The sequence below is a fragment of the Sesamum indicum genome, linkage group LG6 (genome assembly GCF_026168435.1).
Source record: "Sesamum indicum cultivar Baizhima isolate 11 linkage group LG6, ASM2616843v1, whole genome shotgun sequence".
NCBI lineage: Eukaryota > Viridiplantae > Streptophyta > Magnoliopsida > Lamiales > Pedaliaceae > Sesamum > Sesamum indicum.
Genome location: NC_142662.1, coordinates 13671942 through 13682290, shown reverse-complemented (window position 1 = coordinate 13682290; position 10349 = coordinate 13671942). Strand labels below are relative to the sequence as shown.

The 10349-nt window shown below is 31.8% G+C and overlaps 1 long non-coding RNA gene across 1 annotated transcript; it reads right to left on the bottom strand.

The window, feature by feature from the left end:
- Nucleotides 1-8298: 8298 nt before the first annotated feature.
- Nucleotides 8299-10090, bottom strand: LOC148787829 (uncharacterized). Its single transcript, XR_016066145.1, has 3 exons — nucleotides 9964-10090; nucleotides 9383-9449; nucleotides 8299-8545 (listed from the first exon to the last, which is right to left on the bottom strand). It is a non-coding gene; the product is annotated as an uncharacterized LOC148787829 (long non-coding RNA).
- Nucleotides 10091-10349: the final 259 nt, after the last annotated feature.

The window sequence follows — 10349 nt, the reverse complement described above, 5'->3', positions numbered from 1 at the left end:
TTTAGCTATTTTGCACGGTTTTTTAAATGAAAGTTTGTTTGCCTTACATACTAACTTAAAATTATTATTACACTTAGCAAATTTACCACACAAATGCATGGGTATGGACTTGTATATGGGTCATGTTTCGTGGAATTCTGAGAACGTTCAACATGTAGCAGTTTTGCACTGTTTTATTAAAGCAAATTCGTTTCCCTTCCGTACTAACTTGTACTTATTATTACGCTTAGCAAATTTACAACACAAATGAATGGGTCTAGACCAACGTTTAGATCAACTTTCGTGGAATTCTGAAAACGTTCAAAATTTAGTAGTTTTGCACGATTTTGTTTAAGAAAGTTTCTTTTCCTTTCATACTAACTTGTATTTCATACTACGCTTAGCAAATTTACCACACAAATGCACGGGTCTAGACGTGTGTTTAACTCATGTTTCGTGGAAATATGAGAGCGTTCAACATTTAGCTGTTTTGCACTGTTTTATTTAAGAAAAATCGTTTTCGTTTGATAGTAACTTGTACTTATTATTATACTTAGCAAATTTACCATATAAATGCAAGGGTCTAGGCCAACGTTTGGATCAAGTATCGTGGAATTCTGAGAACGTTCAAAGTTTAGCTGTTCTCCACGGTTTTATTAAAGAAAGTTTGTTTCCTTTCATACTAACTTGTACTTATTATTACGCTTAGCATGTTTACCACACAAATGCATAGATATAGACCAACGTTTAGGTCAAGTTTCTTTGAATTCTGACAACATTCAAAATTTAGCTATTTTGCACGATTTTTTTAAACAAAGTTTGTTTACTTTCATACTAACTTGTAATTATTATTACGCCTAGCATGTTTACCACACAAATGCATGGATCTATACAAACATTTAGGTCAAGTTTTGTTGAATTTTCACAACGTTCAAAATTTAACTATTTTGCACGATTTTTTTAAAGAAAGTTTGCTTGCCTTTCGTACTAACTTATAGTTTTTATTATGCTTAGAAAATTTACAGGACAAATGCATGGGTCTAGACCTGTATTCGGGTCAAGTTTTATGGAATTCTAAGAACGTTCAACATGTAGCAGTTTTGCACTGTTTTATTAAAGCAAATTCGTTTCCCTTTCATACTAACTTGTACTTATTATTATGCTTAGGAAATTTACCACATAAATGCATGGGTCTAGACCAACGTTTGGATCAAGTTTCGTGGAATTCTAACAACGTTCCAAATTTAGCTGTTTTGCACCATTTTATTAAAGAAAGTTTGTTGCCCTTTAATACTAACTTGTAGTTAATATTACTCTTAGCAAAGTTAACTACACAAATGCATGGGTCTAGACCAACGTTTGGGTCATGTTTAATGGAATTCTGAGAACGTTCAAAATTTAGCAATTTTGCACGATTTTATTTAATAAAGTTTGTTTCCCTTTCATACTAACCTGTAGTTAATATTACGCTTAGCAAATTTACCACAAAAATGCATGGGTCTAGACCTGTGTTTGGGTCATGTTTCGTGAAAATATGAGAACGTTCAACATTTAGCTGTTTTGCACTATTTTATTGAAGAAAAATAGTTATTGTTTCATACTAACTTGTAGCTATTATTGTGCTTAGCTAATTTACCACCCAAATGCAAGGGTCTAGACGAACGTTTGGATCAAGTATTGTGGAATTCTGAGAATGTTCGAAATTTAGCTGTTTTCTACGGTTTTATTAAAGAAAGTTTGTTTCTTTTCATACTAACTTGTAGTTATTATTACGCCTAGCATGTTTACCACACAAATGCATGGATCTAGACAAACATTTAGGTCAAGTTTCGTTGAATTCTGAAAACGTTCAAAATTTAGTTATTTGGCACGATTTTTTTAATGGAAGTTTGTTTGCCTTTCATACTAACTTATAGTTATTATTACGCTTAGCAAATTTATCACACAAATGCATGGGTCTAGACCAATGTTTAGGACATGTTTCGTGGAATTCTAACGACGTTCAAAATTTAGCTGTTTTGCACGGTTTTATTAAATAAAGTTTGTTTCCCTTTCATTCTAACTTGTAGTTATTATAAAGCTTAAGAAATTTACCACACAAACGCATGGTTCTAGACCAACGTATTGGTCAAGTTTCGTAGAATTCTGACAACATTCAAACTTTAGCAGTTTTGCACGATTTTATTTAATAAAGTTTCCTTCCCTTTCATACTAACCTGTAGTTAATATTACGCTTAGCAAATCTAGCACAAAAATGCATGCGTCTAGACTTGTGTTTGGGTCAAGTTTCATGGAAATATGAGAACGTTCAACATTTAGATGTTTTGCACTATTTTATTGAAGAAAATTCGTTTTTGTTCCATACTAACTTGTAGTTATTATTACGCTTAGCTAATTTACCACACAATGGCAAGGGTCTAGATGAACGTTTGGATCAAGTATTGTCGAATTCTGAGAACTTTCAAAATTTAGCTGTATTCTACGGTTTTATTAAAGAAAGTTTGTTTCTTTTCATACTAACTTCTAGCTATTATTACGCCTAGCATATTTACCACACAAATGCATGGATCTAGACAAACATTTAGACCAAGTTTCGTTGAATTTTGACAACGTTCAAAATTTAGCTATTTTGCACGGTTTTTTAAATGAAAGTTTGTTTGCCTTACATACTAACTTAAAATTATTATTACACTTAGCAAATTTACCACACAAATGCATGGGTATGGACTTGTATATGGGTCATGTTTCGTGGAATTCTGAGAACGTTCAACATGTAGCAGTTTTGCACTGTTTTATTAAAGCAAATTCGTTTCCCTTCCGTACTAACTTGTACTTATTATTACGCTTAGCAAATTTACAACACAAATGAATGGGTCTAGACCAACGTTTAGATCAACTTTCGTGGAATTCTGAAAACGTTCAAAATTTAGTAGTTTTGCACGATTTTGTTTAAGAAAGTTTCTTTTCCTTTCATACTAACTTGTATTTCATACTACGCTTAGCAAATTTACCACACAAATGCACGGGTCTAGACGTGTGTTTAACTCATGTTTCGTGGAAATATGAGAGCGTTCAACATTTAGCTGTTTTGCACTGTTTTATTTAAGAAAAATCGTTTTCGTTTGATAGTAACTTGTACTTATTATTATACTTAGCAAATTTACCATATAAATGCAAGGGTCTAGGCCAACGTTTGGATCAAGTATCGTGGAATTCTGAGAACGTTCAAAGTTTAGCTGTTCTCCACGGTTTTATTAAAGAAAGTTTGTTTCCTTTCATACTAACTTGTACTTATTATTACGCTTAGCATGTTTACCACACAAATGCATAGATATAGACCAACGTTTAGGTCAAGTTTCTTTGAATTCTGACAACATTCAAAATTTAGCTATTTTGCACGATTTTTTTAAACAAAGTTTGTTTACTTTCATACTAACTTGTAATTATTATTACGCCTAGCATGTTTACCACACAAATGCATGGATCTATACAAACATTTAGGTCAAGTTTTGTTGAATTTTCACAACGTTCAAAATTTAACTATTTTGCACGATTTTTTTAAAGAAAGTTTGCTTGCCTTTCGTACTAACTTATAGTTTTTATTATGCTTAGAAAATTTACAGGACAAATGCATGGGTCTAGACCTGTATTCGGGTCAAGTTTTATGGAATTCTAAGAACGTTCAACATGTAGCAGTTTTGCACTGTTTTATTAAAGCAAATTCGTTTCCCTTTCATACTAACTTGTACTTATTATTATGCTTAGGAAATTTACCACATAAATGCATGGGTCTAGACCAACGTTTGGATCAAGTTTCGTGGAATTCTAACAACGTTCCAAATTTAGCTGTTTTGCACCATTTTATTAAAGAAAGTTTGTTGCCCTTTAATACTAACTTGTAGTTAATATTACTCTTAGCAAAGTTAACTACACAAATGCATGGGTCTAGACCAACGTTTGGGTCATGTTTAATGGAATTCTGAGAACGTTCAAAATTTAGCAATTTTGCACGATTTTATTTAATAAAGTTTGTTTCCCTTTCATACTAACCTGTAGTTAATATTACGCTTAGCAAATTTACCACAAAAATGCATGGGTCTAGACCTGTGTTTGGGTCATGTTTCGTGAAAATATGAGAACGTTCAACATTTAGCTGTTTTGCACTATTTTATTGAAGAAAAATAGTTATTGTTTCATACTAACTTGTAGCTATTATTGTGCTTAGCTAATTTACCACCCAAATGCAAGGGTCTAGACGAACGTTTGGATCAAGTATTGTGGAATTCTGAGAATGTTCGAAATTTAGCTGTTTTCTACGGTTTTATTAAAGAAAGTTTGTTTCTTTTCATACTAACTTGTAGTTATTATTACGCCTAGCATGTTTACCACACAAATGCATGGATCTAGACAAACATTTAGGTCAAGTTTCGTTGAATTCTGAAAACGTTCAAAATTTAGTTATTTGGCACGATTTTTTTAATGGAAGTTTGTTTGCCTTTCATACTAACTTATAGTTATTATTACGCTTAGCAAATTTATCACACAAATGCATGGGTCTAGACCAATGTTTAGGACATGTTTCGTGGAATTCTAACGACGTTCAAAATTTAGCTGTTTTGCACGGTTTTATTAAATAAAGTTTGTTTCCCTTTCATTCTAACTTGTAGTTATTATAAAGCTTAAGAAATTTACCACACAAACGCATGGTTCTAGACCAACGTATTGGTCAAGTTTCGTAGAATTCTGACAACATTCAAACTTTAGCAGTTTTGCACGATTTTATTTAATAAAGTTTCCTTCCCTTTCATACTAACCTGTAGTTAATATTACGCTTAGCAAATCTAGCACAAAAATGCATGCGTCTAGACTTGTGTTTGGGTCAAGTTTCATGGAAATATGAGAACGTTCAACATTTAGATGTTTTGCACTATTTTATTGAAGAAAATTCGTTTTTGTTCCATACTAACTTGTAGTTATTATTACGCTTAGCTAATTTACCACACAATGGCAAGGGTCTAGATGAACGTTTGGATCAAGTATTGTCGAATTCTGAAAACTTTCAAAATTTAGTTGTTTTCTACGGTTTTATTAAAGAAAGTTTGTTTCTTTTCATACTAACTTCTAGCTATTATTACGCCTAGCATATTTACCACACAAATGCATGGATCTAGACAAACATTTAGACCAAGTTTCGTTGAATTTTGATAACGTTCAAAATTTAGCTATTTTGCACGGTTTTTTAAATGAAAGTTTGTTTGCCTTACATACTAACTTAAAATTATTATTACACTTAGCAAATTTACCACACAAATGCATGGGTATGGACTTGTATATGGGTCATGTTTCGTGGAATTCTGAGAACGTTCAACATGTAGCAGTTTTGCACTGTTTTATTAAAGCAAATTCGTTTCCCTTCCGTACTAACTTGTACTTATTATTACGCTTAGCAAATTTACAACACAAATGAATGGGTCTAGACCAACGTTTAGATCAACTTTCATGAAATTCTGAAAACGTTAAAAATTTAGTAGTTTTGCACGATTTTGTTTAAGAAAGTTTCTTTTCCTTTCATACTAACGTGTAGTTAATACTACGCTTAGCAAATTTACCACACAAATGCACGGGTCTAGACGTGTGTTTAACTCATGTTTCGTGGAAATATGAGAGCGTTCAACATTTAGCTGTTTTGCACTGTTTTATTTAAGAAAAATCGTTTTCGTTTGATAGTAACTTGTACTTATTATTATACTTAGCAAATTTACCATATAAATGCAAGGGTCTAGGCCAACGTTTGGATCAAGTATCGTGGAATTCTGAGAACGTTCAAAGTTTAGCTGTTCTCCACGGTTTTATTAAAGAAAGTTTGTTTCCTTTCATACTAACTTGTACTTATTATTACGCTTAGCATGTTTACCACACAAATGCATAGATATAGACCAACGTTTAGGTCAAGTTTCTTTGAATTCTGACAACATTCAAAATTTAGCTATTTTGCACGATTTTTTTAAACAAAGTTTGTTTACTTTCATACTAACTTGTAATTATTATTACGCCTAGCATGTTTACCACACAAATGCATGGATCTATACAAACATTTAGGTCAAGTTTTGTTGAATTTTCACAACGTTCAAAATTTAACTATTTTGCACGATTTTTTTAAAGAAAGTTTGCTTGCCTTTCGTACTAACTTATAGTTTTTATTATGCTTAGAAAATTTACAGGACAAATGCATGGGTCTAGACCTGTATTCGGGTCAAGTTTTATGGAATTCTAAGAACGTTCAACATGTAGCAGTTTTGCACTGTTTTATTAAAGCAAATTCGTTTCCCTTTCATACTAACTTGTACTTATTATTATGCTTAGGAAATTTACCACATAAATGCATGGGTCTAGACCAACGTTTGGATCAAGTTTCGTGGAATTCTAACAACGTTCCAAATTTAGCTGTTTTGCACCATTTTATTAAAGAAAGTTTGTTGCCCTTTAATACTAACTTGTAGTTAATATTACTCTTAGCAAAGTTAACTACACAAATGCATGGGTCTAGACCAACGTTTGGGTCATGTTTAATGGAATTCTGAGAACGTTCAAAATTTAGCAATTTTGCACGATTTTATTTAATAAAGTTTGTTTCCCTTTCATACTAACCTGTAGTTAATATTACGCTTAGCAAATTTACCACAAAAATGCATGGGTCTAGACCTGTGTTTGGGTCATGTTTCGTGGAAATATGAGAACGTTCAACATTTAGCTGTTTTGCACTATTTTATTGAAGAAAAATAGTTATTGTTTCATACTAACTTGTAGCTATTATTGTGCTTAGCTAATTTACCACCCAAATGCAAGGGTCTAGACGAACGTTTGGATCAAGTATTGTGGAATTCTGAGAATGTTCAAAATTTAGCTGTTTTCTACGGTTTTATTAAAGAAAGTTTGTTTCTTTTCATACTAACTTGTAGTTATTATTACGCCTAGCATGTTTACCACACAAATGCATGGATCTAGACAAACATTTAGGTCAAGTTTCGTTGAATTCTGAAAACGTTCAAAATTTAGTTATTTGGCACGATTTTTTTAATGGAAGTTTGTTTGCCTTTCATACTAACTTATAGTTATTATTACGCTTAGCAAATTTATCACACAAATGCATGGGTCTAGACCAATGTTTAGGACATGTTTCGTGGAATTCTAACGACGTTCAAAATTTAGCTGTTTTGCACGGTTTTATTAAATAAAGTATGTTTCCCTTTCATTCTAACTTGTAGTTATTATAAAGCTTAAGAAATTTACCACACAAACGCATGGTTCTAGACCAACGTATTGGTCAAGTTTCGTAGAATTCTGACAACATTCAAACTTTAGCAGTTTTGCACGATTTTATTTAATAAAGTTTCCTTCCCTTTCATACTAACCTGTAGTTAATATTACGCTTAGCAAATCTAGCACAAAAATGCATGCGTCTAGACTTGTGTTTGGGTCAAGTTTCATGGAAATATGAGAACGTTCAACATTTAGATGTTTTGCACTATTTTATTGAAGAAAATTCGTTTTTGTTCCACACTAACTTGTAGTTATTATTACGCTTAGCTAATTTACCACACAATGGCAAGGGTCTAGATGAACGTTTGGATCAAGTATTGTCGAATTCTGAAAACTTTCAAAATTTAGTTGTTTTCTACGGTTTTATTAAAGAAAGTTTGTTTCTTTTCATACTAACTTCTAGCTATTATTACGCCTAGCATATTTACCACACAAATGAATGGATCTAGACAAACATTTAGACCAAGTTTCGTTGAATTTTGATAACGTTCAAAATTTAGCTATTTTGCACGGTTTTTTAAATGAAAGTGTGTTTGCCTTACATACTAACTTAAAATTATTATTACACTTAGCAAATTTACCACACAAATGCATGGGTATGGACTTGTATATGGGTCATGTTTCGTGGAATTCTGAGAACGTTCAACATGTAGCAGTTTTGCACTGTTTTATTAAAGCAAATTCGTTTCCCTTCCGTACTAACTTGTACTTATTATTACGCTTAGCAAATTTACAACACAAATGAATGGGTCTAGACCAACGTTTAGATCAACTTTCATGGAATTCTGAAAACGTTCAAAATTTAGTAGTTTTGCACGATTTTGTTTAAGAAAGTTTCTTTTCCTTTCATACTAACGTGTAGTTAATACTACGCTAGCAAATTTACCACACAAATGCACGGGTCTAGTGTAGCACCCCCTTCGCTACAAGAGCTATATTTACCCTAAATGTCATACTTGTAGTAATCCCTGTGTTTATATATATAAATGCACATAATCATCTGATTAATATACATACGTATTCACAACGTCATAACGACATAGTCAACCCACAACATCACATATATACAAATCAAACACCACAGGTGATCCACCACAGTTAATCTCTACGCCCATGTTCTCTTTATACAAACAAAATAAGATTTGTACTCTGGCTGACAAGAGGAGAAAACAGCATACTGGCCCGACCTGACTGAGTATAGTGCGTAGACCTATTCTGCGACAGTCAAACACCTCAAAGTCTACTCCTGAAAGAAAGTATCAACAGAGGGATGAGCCTGCCAGTCAGTAAGTAAATAATTAGCCCTATCTATATATGTACATCAAACACAGCCTAAACATGACAAGTAGGCAACATGCATGGATTATAGTCAATTTAACTCCAACATAATCAATTGTAGTACACCACATAGCTATCTCACAATAATATAATCAGTTAAACTTTTTTTTTCCTAGTTTGCTTACCAGAAGGTGATATCGTGTTTTTCCCGTCAACTCAATCTCACCGTCATATAAATTTAAGTGAATCCCCTTGACAGCCGGCTCATCAATCTCATTTCGCATCATAGCTCTTTTCAATTCGCATCATAGCTCTTTCAATTCGCATCATAGCTCTTTTATTTCGCATCATAGCTCTTTTCACATCGCATCTTTTTTTTTCATATCGCATCAAAGCTCTTTTCATTTCATTTCTTTCTCATATCGCATCAAAGCTCTTTTCATTTCACTTCTTTCTCATATCGCATCAAAGCTCTTTTCAACACGTCAAGGGGTATTCACGCCACAATTATATTCAATTTCCACCACTCCCTCATTTCCACATATCACCATTCTTGTAAGCAACTAGTAACGTAAAATAATATATCATTACATTCTCATTTTCAGATACCCACAACACAACATACAACAAACATGATATTCAACATATTTTCTCATTCCACGTACACAATGCCATCAATCAATTCAAATCATTCGCCACGCATATATTTTCAGATAAAACAATATCAGCATGAATCACAAAGTCATATAATAGTAATACCACAAATAAAGAGAACATATATAGATAATACTAATTATTTACTTACCTCAACCTCACAACGTTTCTTTTTACTCAATCGCTAATTGTCAGTCCTTTCACCTCACCCCCGTATCCTATAATGAGTTATACCACACACAATTAATATATCGAGAATATCGTGATTTCTGTTAAATATAATACTAAATATTATTCGTATAATTTCTTATAACTCTTTAATATTCCACTTCTATTGACGTACAAATCTTCATTTTTCCTCTTTATTAATATACCATTTATTAAATAAAATTTTCGAAATATTTCTATGGATTTCTTATCACTTTCTCGCTATTATATAATTTAATTAAATAACAATATGTAGAATTGTGTATTTAGTTAACAATTCCGATGGAATTATATAAATTGGCTATAACAACATTCAAATCTAATAAATTTAATAATCTAATTAACCAACGATATCATTTTTTATATCCAATTTAATATTTAATTCGACACTATTTTAAATAGCCAAACTCATAAAATACTCCGGTTAAATAGTGCATCACTTAGTATAAACAACATTTAGTAAATAAACTAATTAAATAATATAATTATATAAATTAATAAAATTTTAAAATGATAAAATCGTACCTCTGTTTCTTTCTTTCCTGCGCAAGAGCAAGCCTCACTTTTTATGTGTGTGTGTTATGCATGTGTGTATGTAATATGCTTGTGTGTGTATTTAAGGAAAAGAGAGGAGAGTGAGGCGGTGGGCTGGTGGGCCCACCCTCAATTTTCTTATCTTTCTCTCATATATATATATATCACTTACTAATATATATATATAACTTACATATATGTATTTACATTATATTACTTACTTATATATATACTATTTATATATATATAATATTATTATTATTTTATCTAATTAATTAGACTTTTCTCAAAATACCATTTACGTCCTTCCTAATTTTCTTAATTAATAGAAATTATCCCAAAATATTATAACGAACTCCAATTTAATTCATTCAAGT